Source organism: Panthera uncia, assembly GCF_023721935.1.
Source record: "Panthera uncia isolate 11264 chromosome B3 unlocalized genomic scaffold, Puncia_PCG_1.0 HiC_scaffold_1, whole genome shotgun sequence".
In the NCBI taxonomy this organism is placed as follows: domain Eukaryota; kingdom Metazoa; phylum Chordata; class Mammalia; order Carnivora; family Felidae; genus Panthera; species Panthera uncia.
Genome location: NW_026057582.1, coordinates 46,244,456 through 46,256,586, shown reverse-complemented (window position 1 = coordinate 46,256,586; position 12,131 = coordinate 46,244,456).

Below are 12,131 nucleotides of genomic sequence, written 5' to 3'. Positions count from 1 at the left end.
TTTTTTTTTTTTTTTTTTTTTTTTTTTTTTTTTTTTTTTTTTTTTTGAGAGCACAAGCAGGAGAAGGGCAGAGAGGGAGACACAGAATCGGAAGCAAGTTCCAGGCTTTGAGCTGTTAGCACAGAGCCCGATGGAGGGCTCAAACTCACCAACCGTGAGATCATGATCTGAACCGAAGTCAGATGCTCAACCAACTGAGCCACCCAGGCGCCCCCACCTGGTTCTTTTTGAAGTGGGCCCTGTTAACCTTACTGCTTTGTGTTTCCATAAATTTTTTTTTAAGTTTATTTATTTATTTTGAGAGAGACAGTGAGCAAGACAGGAGGGGCAGAGAGAGAGGGAGAGAGAGAATCTGTGCTATCAACATGGAGCCTGGAGGGGCTTGAACTCACAAACTGCAAGATCATGACCTGAGCTGAAACCGAGTCAGATACTTAACCAGCTGAGCCACCCAGGTGCCCCTCCATATAAATTTTTAAATAAGCTTGCCAAGTTCCACCAAAAACAAATAAACAAAAAAACTGTTTGTTTTTTTTTAATCAGGATTGTACTGGCTGGATCTATTGACTAAATTGGTTTATCTCCCAATTTACTTAGGTTTCCTCCTTAATTCCTTATCAAGGTTTTAACTTTTATTAAAGTACAATACACATAAGAGAAGTGTGCAGACTATGAGTAGATGAGGGAATGAATTTTCACAAAGTAAACACACCTAAGTAACCAGCTCTCAGACCCAGAAACAGAATACCATCAGAATCTCAGATCCTTGCTGTATGGAAGTGTTGAATCACTAAATTGTACAGCTGAAACTTATATTACCCTGTATGTTAACTGACTGGAATTTAAAAAAAAAAAAAAAGAAAAGAAAGAAATGCAAATTTGGGGGCCAGATCCCAGAACTACTGAATCAAACTTGTGGTGGTAGATTCTGACAACCTGTGTCTTAACAACCTCTCCAGGGATTTTTTTTTTTTTTCAATTAGAGTATAGTTGAAGCACAATGTTATATTAGTTTCAGGTGTATAGCAGTGATTTATCTTCTTTATACCTTATGCTGTGTTCACCACCAGTGTGGCTACCCTCTGTCGCCATACAACACTCTGACAATACCATTCGTGGACCATATTTCCTGTTCTGTGTCTTTTATTCCTGTGACAGGAATGCACGCCAGAGTTTGAGAAACCTGGCTTTTACTCTTCCCTTGGGAAGGCAGATGTCCATGAAGGATAGTCCGTGCTGAATCTGGAGTGGCATTTGTAAGGAAGCAATGACGCTTTCAGAGAGTATGTGCTGTAATTTGGTTCTATTTACAAAGGAGGCCAGCGCCAAGCACGCTTTCATTAATGATTATGTATGGGGGAGAGTAGCATCAATCACGCAGTGCTGGCAAAGGGGGGGGCTGATGAGTCTTGATTTCCTACAGGGCCCTGCATCTTCAGAACAGTTGCTGTAACATTTTATACCATGGGCAGAGAGTAATCCACTTCCTCTTATTCAAGTGACAAGCATTTTTGGATTCTTTGATTTCAGTAGATCCATAAAGATGGAAAGAAAACCTATTTAGGATACACAAGAGAGTATAGTCAAATGATAATGCTAATTCTTTGGATTCTGGGGTGTGTTAAAGGCTGAAATGATGGGCCCAAAATATAAGTGTTTCCAAAAATCTCTTCAAATACGGGATGGCCAAACTGTGTATATCATTGTATTATTTATGGCCCCAAGTTGCAGAAATAAGTAATAAAATTAACTTAGCATTTGCTGATCAAAAAAATAGAAAAGAAAAAGAATCTCAGGCCCTCAAAAATCCTTTTTTTAGCTACTAACTAGACCCATATTGAGTAACCACTTTCTTGACTTCTAATATCCTATATTGTATTAACTTTCTCTACTTTTGAACTTCATATAAATAGAATCAGTGCATACTTGGCATTTTTCACTCACCATTATGCTTATGAAATCCATCCACATTGTTCAGATAGTTTTGTTTGTCCTCATCGTTACAGTGTGTAGTGCTCCAAGTATGAATTTACTACAATAGATTAATTCATTCTGTTGTAGATGGACATTTGAGTTGTTTCTAATTGGGCTATTACAGATGATGATAAACATTCTGGTACACACATCTTTGGGGAACGTATGCACGCATTTCTGTTAAGGATATAACTGTGAACATAATTGCCAGGTCATAAGGTTTTATCCTTAGTAAATACTGCCAAGCAGTCTTCCAAAATGGCGTGTATCTATTTATACTTCTACAACAGTATTTGAACATTCTGGTCAAGTCACACGTTCATCAGCACTTCATATTGTCTATTTCAATTTAGCCGTTCTGGGATTGCATAACAGTATCATATTGTGGTTTTAATTTGCATATTCCTGATATGCACCTTTTCATATGTTTGTTGGCCTTTGGCTATCCCTTTGTAAAGGATCTGTTCAAATCTTTTCCCATTTGTAAAAGGTTACCTGCCTTTTGCTTATTGATTTTTTTTAATTTTTTTTTTAACGTTTATTTATTTTTGAGACAGAGAGAGACAGAGCATGAATGGGGGAGGGTCAGAGAGAGAGGGAGACACAGAATCTGAAACAGGCTCCAGGCTCTGAGCGGTCAGTACAGAGCCCGACGCGGGGCTCGAACTCACAGACTGAGAGATCATGACCTGAGCTGAAGTCGGACGCCTAACCGACTGAGCCACCCAGGCGCCCCTTCTTATTGATTTTTGAGAATTTCATCATCTGAATCTTTTAAGTTCTTGAGTTTTGTGCTTTGGCTTGAGTGGGGCAAAATTTTGTATAGTGTGGAAATTCTAGTAAATCCAAATCTATCTGGTTCCTAGAATTCAAAATGAGAAGCTAGATAATGAAGGATACCTGAAGCCATTGTAGGTGTGTTTCTGGTTCCTCATTTCCCAGCGAGTTTGATGTTATGCTAAGTGCTCTTATTTCTGAGATTCTCTGACACCTAATATGGCAGTGCCTTCCTCCAGAGAGGAACTGCATTTGCGAGGCACCCAGGGTCAGTCCAGGATTACTTTAAACCAATTCAGGGCATAAGGCTTTTTTAGACCATTTGGATGAGGTGAATTGGGGTTAATGTGGTTATAAGTTCCCTAGGATAGGATTTTCTTTTCTTTACTCCCTCTGCACTGTTCAGCATCAAAGGATTTTATTTTTCTTACAATCTCCTGGGGGTGGGGATTAGACAGGGAAAACCTAGGTTTACTTCTGGTTCATTCCTAACCTGAGGAAATAGCCCTTTGAGATCCTAGCGTTATGGGGGAAGGTTTCTTATTACACTCTCCATCTTTGCCAGAATCTAAATTTGAATTTCTGAACTTGTGGGCCCTGAAAGCCCATAAAAAATAAAAACCAACTTTCTTTAGTTGGCAGAGGTCCTCAGAGGCAAAAACAACATCAGTGTTCTGCTTTTCCCTCTAAATCTCCATTTTCATTTAGATTTTGGCCTGATAAAGCACGACTATCTTATCTTTTTCATGCTTTCCAGACTTTTGAAATCTTTGCACATTTTTTAGTTATTTTCAACTGGAGGGTTAGTCTGAAGAGTCTAGCCTAATACGTTATCCAAAATAAGACATCTTTTAAGTTTTCAGGCTATCAAACAATTATGGAAACAGTGAAAATCTCTTAAATGAGATAACTAAAAGAGGTTAGTAAATATTTAAAACAAAATCAATTAATGTAAAAAAAATATATATATATATGAGATGTAGTCGATTCTGTATTTTAGAGGTAAATCTGTAGCAAAAAATACTTTTTTAAAAAATGTTTATTTAGTTATTTTGAGAGGAGGGAGGGACAAAGAGCGAGAGAGAATCCCAAGCAGGCTCTGCACTGTCAGTGCAGACACCCAATGTGGGGCTCGAACCCATGAACCATGAGATCATGACCTGAGCTGAGATCAAGAAGCGCATGCTTAACCAATTGTGCCACCCAGGCACCCCAACAAATACTTTTAATATTTAAAAAAAAAAGAAAGGGATTACATTATTTGAAATTTTATAAAAAGAACATAGACCCTAAGCAAAATGAGGTTAAAAATGATAAAGATAAATAAAGGATGAAAAAATGTATGTAAGTAAACTAAAAAAAACTGATTCTTTGGCAGTGGGGAGAGGGATAAGAAAGACCTAACTAATTAACTGGGGAAACAGCACAACACAAAATTAAAGATAAAGGAGATATGACCCTGACACAAATTTGCAATTGTAGGCAGCTACCTGCAGCCATCACTTTCCAAGTCTCACTGTCAGAGCCCCCGGCTGGGGCGGGGGGCAGGGGGAGGTTGAGAGGGAGAAGGCACTTGAGAAGAGCAGCTGGAGATGAAATCAGGAGGGTCCAGACCTCTCTCCATCTGAGCCAGGCAGAGCAGGCCCGTTTATACTGATACCTAGACTTGACAGAAACACTACACAGAAGAGATAAGTATTACAGATTGCATCCGGAGTCTCTAAGACCACCCTTAAGTTTTGAGGATTCTCTACAAGGACTCACATATAGTTGAGGTCTTGGCTATGATTTGTTACAGCGAAAGGACACAAAGCAACATCAGCAATGGGAGAAAGCATGTGGAATGAAGTCCAGAGATAATCAGGTACCCCCTTCCTAGAGTCCTCTGCAATGGAGTCACATAAAAGTACTTAATTCCTCCAGCAAAGAATTGTGACAATACCTGTGAAATGTTGTCCTCCAGACACACTCATTAGGGACTCAGTGTCTAGGCATTTTATTGGGGGTTGGTCACGTAGGCAGCCTCTGCCTGGAACGTACCAAAATGTCAGACCCCTAGAAGGAAAGCATTCTGTTTGTACGGCCTATGCACGGTAAGTGACTCTTATCACTTAGGGAATGGTGGGACCCTCCCCAAGTCCAAGTTCCCAGATCCAACCACACACCAACTTTGCAAGCTGGCCTTTCCAAGAAAGCTGCCTCAGACCTGCTATATTAAGTCTTCTTTACACAAAACTTTATAAGAAAAATATCATTCTTACTTGATATTATTGTATTTCTAGAAAATATGAAAGAATCATCTGGTAAACCAATAAATGAATAAGGGTTTATAAATATAGCTTAATAAAAATAAGTAAAAATCAATAACATTTTAATAATACCAGCAGCAACCTATATAAAAACAGACAAACCCCCACAAAAGGTCCTGTTTGCAATGGCAACTAAAACACACATAATGCCTGGGAATAACTTTAACAAGGTATGTGGTGATGCCTGAAGAAGAAAATACAAATTATATTAAAAATATAAAGTAAGACTTAGAAAAGTAACCAGATGTTTATTCCTGGTCAGGAAAACTGGATATGAAAATAACTGTGTCTGAATTAATTTGTGGGTTTAATGTAACCCCAATCAAAATCTCTACTGCTTCGAGTTCCTTCTTTAAAAGAAAATATTTTTTGCCTATATTGATAAAACGATCCTAAAGTTTACTTGGAAAATAAAAAGGGAAGAAAATTCTGGGAAAAAAAAAGTTGTGGGAGGGTTAGTTGTGTTTTAATCATCTTACAAAGATATGGTAATCAAAACAATGTGATATTTGTACAAAGTATAAGCTAGATCAGCAAAACAGGTCCAAATATAGATCTTACTATATGAATGCCAAAGAATGCATCATAAGGCAATGAGGAAGAGAAAGATTAGTCAATATATGATACATAAATAACTGTTTAATAATTTGAAACTAGGCCATAATTTATTTTTAAAGAAATCCAACATGTCCTGTCTTTAAATACTATCACTTTATCTTTTTTAAATTATTTATTTAAATTTTAGCTAATATACAGTGCAAGATCGGTTTCAGGAGAATTCTTTTTGTCACTTTAAATGGCCATTATGTACTACCTAATTAAAGCCAAGATAAGTGTGGCTTTGTAAAGGATTTACGGTTTACAGTATTCGATGCTACTTCTGTATATCCAAAAAGGAACTAAAATAAAAGTGCTGACAAGCCTGGGGAAAATACCGTGAAAGGATAATATCTTTGTTATAAAATGAAGATCTATCTTGACATGAGGCAGAAGCTGTAGTAGAAAGTAACCTGTCCAAGGTCAGGTGGGCTTGGGTAAGCTATTTAGCTTTTCTGAGACTCGATTTCCTTCTTCCTTGCAGGGTGTGACAAGGGTTAAAAATATATGTAAAATGGCTAGCACAATATTTGCAGTATTACGGTTGCTCAACAAATGATAGCTGCAGTTAGTGGAGGCAGTGATAGTGGTCAGAACAGTAAGAGCTCATGGAGTGAGAACACATGAAGTCGTCAAAAGACAAATGCTTAAAGAATGTGAACAGAGAATTCTCAAAAGAGGAAATAAAACTCTTAAGCTTGGAAAAATGCTCAACCTCACCAAAAGTCAAAGCAATGCAAATCAAAACAATGAGATAACATTTTTTGGTCTACTAAATTATGAAAACATTTCAATAACAGGAGTACCCAGGGCTGAGAGTGTTTCCTGGAACTGGTATTTTCATATATTGCTGATAATATACAAATTGGCCCAGTCCTCTTAGGAAGCGATGTGGAAATATGTACCGTCATTTCAAAAAAAGATCATATTGTTTGATTCCGTGATTTCACTTCTGAGAGTCAGTCCTAGAACAGAATCGCAAACATGGAAGTGCTACGTGCATAAAGAAGTTATGTGTAGTTGTTATGGAATAATGGAAACAACCTAGCTGTCCAGCAATGGGAGGAATGATTGGGATTTACTCATAGGGGGTGGTGATTACACTGGTGCTACATAAAAAATAGAGTAAGAGAGAAAAACAGGATGCAACATTTTCTGTGTATGGTGTAGCAGACAAAATTGGAAGTACATATTTCAAGTTGGAAATCGGATTTACATTAAAGTGGCCTGTTTGTTGGGGCACCTGGGTGGCTCTGTTGGCTGAGCATCTGACTCTTGATTTCGGCTTCAGTCATGATCCCAGGGTTTGTCGGATCAAACTCCGCATCCCACATCAGCCTCTGTGCTGACAGTGTGGAGCCTGCTTGGAATTCTCTGTTTCCCTCTCTCTCTCTCTCTCTCTCTCTCTCTCTCTGTCCCTCTGCCCCTCTCCTTGGCACTCGTGCTCTCTCTCTCTCTCTCTCTCTCTCTCTCAAATTTTTTTAAAAAGTGGTATGATTATGGAAAATTACGACTTTTATAATTTGAAAATTATAGTTAATTGAAACTAGGTTTTCCTGCCTATTTCCAAATGGGTTCTTTCTCTTTTAAATGACACCAGAATTTAATTTCAAAACCCTTGACAAACGCTGACTGACCTGTTTTTTTATATTGCTCCTCTAGAGGGGGCACAAGTACTTAAAATACATTATAACCATCCTTGCCTAGGTTACAATAGTCCAGAATTTTAGAGCTCAAAGGACTTCAAAGATAATCTAGGTGTTTTCTGTAATATTAGGGATATACAGAAGGCACTCTCTAGCTATGAAACATTTATTTTCTGTTATTAGTGCTGCTTTTACATGACAAAGGCTTTCTTGCATAGTGTACAGAATCTTGTTGAGTGGCAGTTCCCAATGCAGAGGAAGATGGTAACGGGAGAAAAATCAAGGATGCAAACTATTCTCAAAGCCCTAATATTACTGACAGAGAATTATAATCTAAGAACTATCGCCTGGAATATTTTTTATTCCAAAAAAGTAATTCTGTCAGCTCATTTAATGGTTTTGCTTTTTGTTTTTATTTTTGGTATCCTGGTAAGACTGGGCTCCACAGAGCACCAAGAAAAGGAGAGAATTTGGGGCTTTGGTGGGTGGTTAATTTGACTAGTGGCCTATCTAGGCAGGTAAGGTCTGATCAAGGGTCCTGGGACCTGAAATGTCTCTCCTGCTATGCCAGTTGCAAGGAGCTGGATTTAGCTTTGGACACTCCTCAGGTTACATCTGGCTCTGTAGCTCTGAGTTCATTCTATACTTTCTCGTCTGTTTGTTGGATTTAAATTTCAGAAATCCTGGGGAATCTGGGTGGCTCAGTGAGTGAAGTGTCTGACTCTTGGTTTGGGCTCCGGTCATGACCTCACAGTTCATGCATTCAAGCCCCTTATCAGGCTCCTCACGGACACTACGGACCCTGCTTGGGATTCTCTCACTCTCCCCCTCTCTCTGCCCCTCCCCTGCTCATGAATTCTCTCTCTCTCTAAAAATAAATAAATAAACTTTTAAAAAGTAAATAAATAAATAAATTGCAAAAATCCTAATTAAGATGCATAATCTCTTGGGACACCTGGGTGGCTCAGTCTGTTGAGCGTCTGACTTTGGCTCAGGTCATGATCTCAAGGTTTGTGGGTTCGAGCCTCATGTCGGGCTCTGTGCTGACAGCTCAGATCCTGAAGCCTGCTTCATATTCTGTGTCTCCCTCTCTCTCTGCCCCTCCCCTGCTCACTCTCTGCCTCTCTCTCTCTCTCTCAAAAATAAGTAAACATTAAAAAAAATTTTTTTTAAAGATGCATAATCTCTTATAACCCAGTTTTGCCTCAAAACCATTTGGAACCAAGAACAAAATGAAGAGCCTTCCTATACCTAGACAACAACAAAGGCATCAGAAGATGGGGGTGGTAGGAGCTGGAGAACTTTTCTGAGGAGGTGAAAATCTCCTCAGGTAACATGACAAAACCTAGTAGCTCTCCAGGCCCCCAGACAGAGGAGCAGCAGATAGGACTCCTTCTCATGGAATCCAGAGGGAGAAATGGCCTGTAAAACTCTTCTATTTGGTGATAGCTTGCTCATGATTCTTATTCCCTTTGTTGAATTCGGTGTGATAGATGAAATAAAAGGCCACGATCCTAGACTTCTATCCCAGCTGTGGACCTGTTACCAAAAATGGAGGTGCTGTGCCTCGCCACCTGCCCACAGGCACCCCCTCACCCATCTTCTTTGCCCTTTCAGCCTCCTAGTAATAATACTAATAATAATAATAAAAGGATATTTACATCATAGAAGGTTATCTCCCCAAAACAGAAGCAAAACTAAGATAACACCATATTCCTACCACCAAGAATTACCATTATTAATGCTTCAGTCTATGGTCTTCCAGATTTGTGTGTGTGTGTGTGTGTGTGTGTGTGTGTGTGTGTATGTATGTATGACCAAAATGAGACTGTTATCTTCTGACTGTTTTGCTATCTGCTTATTTTACTTAAGGTTTCCCAACTTTCCATATCAGCACATTTTCATCTTGTCTAACACCTACTCCAGATTCAAATTCCACAGTTTGCTCCCAAATGACCTTTATAGTTCATTTGTCCAAATGACAGCCCAACTGGGGATCGTGCTTTGCATCTGGTCATTGTGTCCCTTAAGTCTCTGAATCTAGCACAGTCCCTATCTTTTCTTTCGATGACTCTTACTTGTTGAAGAGACCCAGTCAGTTGTCCCCTCTGTGAGTTTGTCTGCTTGCCATGCTGTCCCACCATTCAACTTGTTCTTCAAGCCCTGATCTGAAAGCTAGATGGATTCAAGTTTTTATTTTAGCTAGAATATATTAATTGATATTGTACTTCATGCTGCAGTTTTATCATGTCAGAGAAAATATATTATCAATATATGTTATTACATATTTTACACATGAACATTATTATAACATATGAACTGATTGCTACCCTATCCCCTGGGTTAGGGTAAGAGTTTGAGCCCTTTATTGAACATTTAATACCTTTGTATGCTTTGGAATAATAAAATGACATCTGTGGTATTACTTTTGTCCTTATATGAATGTCTGGTTCCCAGCAATCATACACCTAAGTGTTTTCTTAAAATTTTTTAAATGTTTTTATTTATTTTTGAAGGAGAGAGAGAAACAGCATGAGCGGGGGAGGAACAGAGAGAGAGGGAGACACAGAATTCGAAGCAGGCTCCAGGTTCTAAGCTGTCAACACAGAGCCTGATGCGGGGCTTGAACTCACAAACTGTGAGATCAAACCTGAGCTGAAGTTGGGAGCTTAACTGACTGAGCCACCCAGGTGCCCCCACCTAAGTGTTTTCATAGCAACTGAACATCTTTTTCAAAATCAATAATTTTAATAAAGGGGACAGTGATGATTTTCTGATCTTGTCATTCCTTCTACATTCTTGGCTAGCATTCTTCTGTGAAATAGAATTTTTCCTTCATCAGTTGGGGCTATTTGGTTACTCAAAAGATATATTTATTACAGGAAAAGTTGGATAACTACTTGAGTATCTTTAGTTACCAATTGTCAAAGTAAGAAGGCAATGTATAAGCCCTCTCAAATGATGACTTATGAGTTCTCTTTTAACTTTCTCTTTTTAAAATCTTTATATAAACACATGAATTTTATCAAATCCACTAAATAATTATGCTCTTTCATGTTCAATTGTTGCAACTTTGGGCAGTGGCTGGGCTCCCTATTTTGACATATTTTTTTAACTTCAGTTTTACAGATGGTATTACTTCCTCTAGGCTCTATCCTAGTCCTCACTTTATGCTTAGTATTTTTTGCCAATGTTCTTCTCTGTCATTAATTATTATTCTTATTTTTAATGTTTATTTACTTTTGAGAGAGAGAGAGACAGAGTGTGAGCAGGGGAGGAGCAGAGAGAGAGGGAGACAGAATCCAAAGAGGCTCCAGGCTCTGAGCTGTCAGCACAGAGCCCAATGCGGGGCTTGAGCTCATGAACCATGAGATCATGACCTGAGGTGAAGTCAGACTCTCAACCAAGTCACCCAGGCGCCCCATCTGTCATTAATTTAGGCAACATTCTTTATTACATAGCTGTGTTTTGACTCATATAAACAATTTTTTACCTTTGTCCACTTAATTCATAATCATAACATATTTCTCTCTGGCCTGCCAAATCAGTAAGTTTTTGGCCATTATCTGTATCCTTTTATTTAAAAAAATTTTTTTAAATCTTTATTCAGTTTTGAGACAGAGACAAAGTGCAAGCAGGGGAGGATCAGAGAGAGAGAGGGAGACACAGAATCCCAAGCAGGCTCCAGGCTCCCAGCCGTCAGCACAGAGCCCGATGTGGGGCTGGAACTCACGAACCGCGAGATCATGACCAGAGCTGAAGTCAGATGCCCAACCGACTGAGCCACCCAGGTGCCCCATCTGCATAATTTAAAAAATTGTGTTGCTGCTGTCTCTTCTCCTATTGTCTTTGTCTTCAGAGAGAGGGCAGGAGCCCGGGCAGGATGGGTTTTATATACCAAGCTGAAGAATTTAGACTTTGACCTGAGGCAGTGAGAAGACACAGAGTAGGGGAGTGTAATGATCACATCTCCTCTTCGGAATCAGGCTACAGTTTGGAGAACAGAACCGAGGTGAGCAGGGCTAGGGCATGGAAAACCAGTTAGGAAGCTTCCTAACCTTCAGTCTAACCAGATAAGCAGATAACCAGATGTAAGAAAGTGCAAGTGGATATAGAAGGGGACAGATCGGAAAAGTGTCCAAACAGGCTTTGTGATTATTTACATATAGAGGTCAATGGAGAGGGAAGAGGCAAAGATGACCCCAGGTTTCTGGCTTAAGCAACTGCATGGGCAATGACGCCATTCATTGAGAGGGAAATCAATGGGCTGCAAAACCAGCTGGATGGGGAGGATGGAATGCCGCCCTTACAAACGCCAAGTTTCACCACAGCCTATTCTAATATAAGCAACCACTTTCCCAGTAAATGCACTTTCCCATTCTAGAAGGTAATTACATATTATTTCCACTTGAAAATGCCAACACTTCTTCATCCTTCTCTTTCGGACAACTTCCTTGTCCTTCTGGCTGATTCCACTGATGTACCTGCGTCTCTGTCCACGCACCCTGACTTCCATCCAGCCTCAGTGGAAGAAATGTGCCTGCTCTCGTTTATGACATGCCTCTGCTTGCATCCTAAATCCTGCTCCTCTCAAGATTCTTAAGCTGTTTCACTGGCAATTGCCGATTTTCTCTTTTGTATCATCTTTTTCTCTCTCTCTACGTGTGATTTCCATCTATATAGTATCACCCATTTTAGATAGAAGACTTCTCTTGACCCCATCACCCCTCTGCTACCACTGAATTTCTCAGCACGCCTCGTAGCTCTCCAGACTCATCCAAGATGTTGTCTTTACTGCTGTTCCCCTTCTCACCTATGGTTCTCTCCC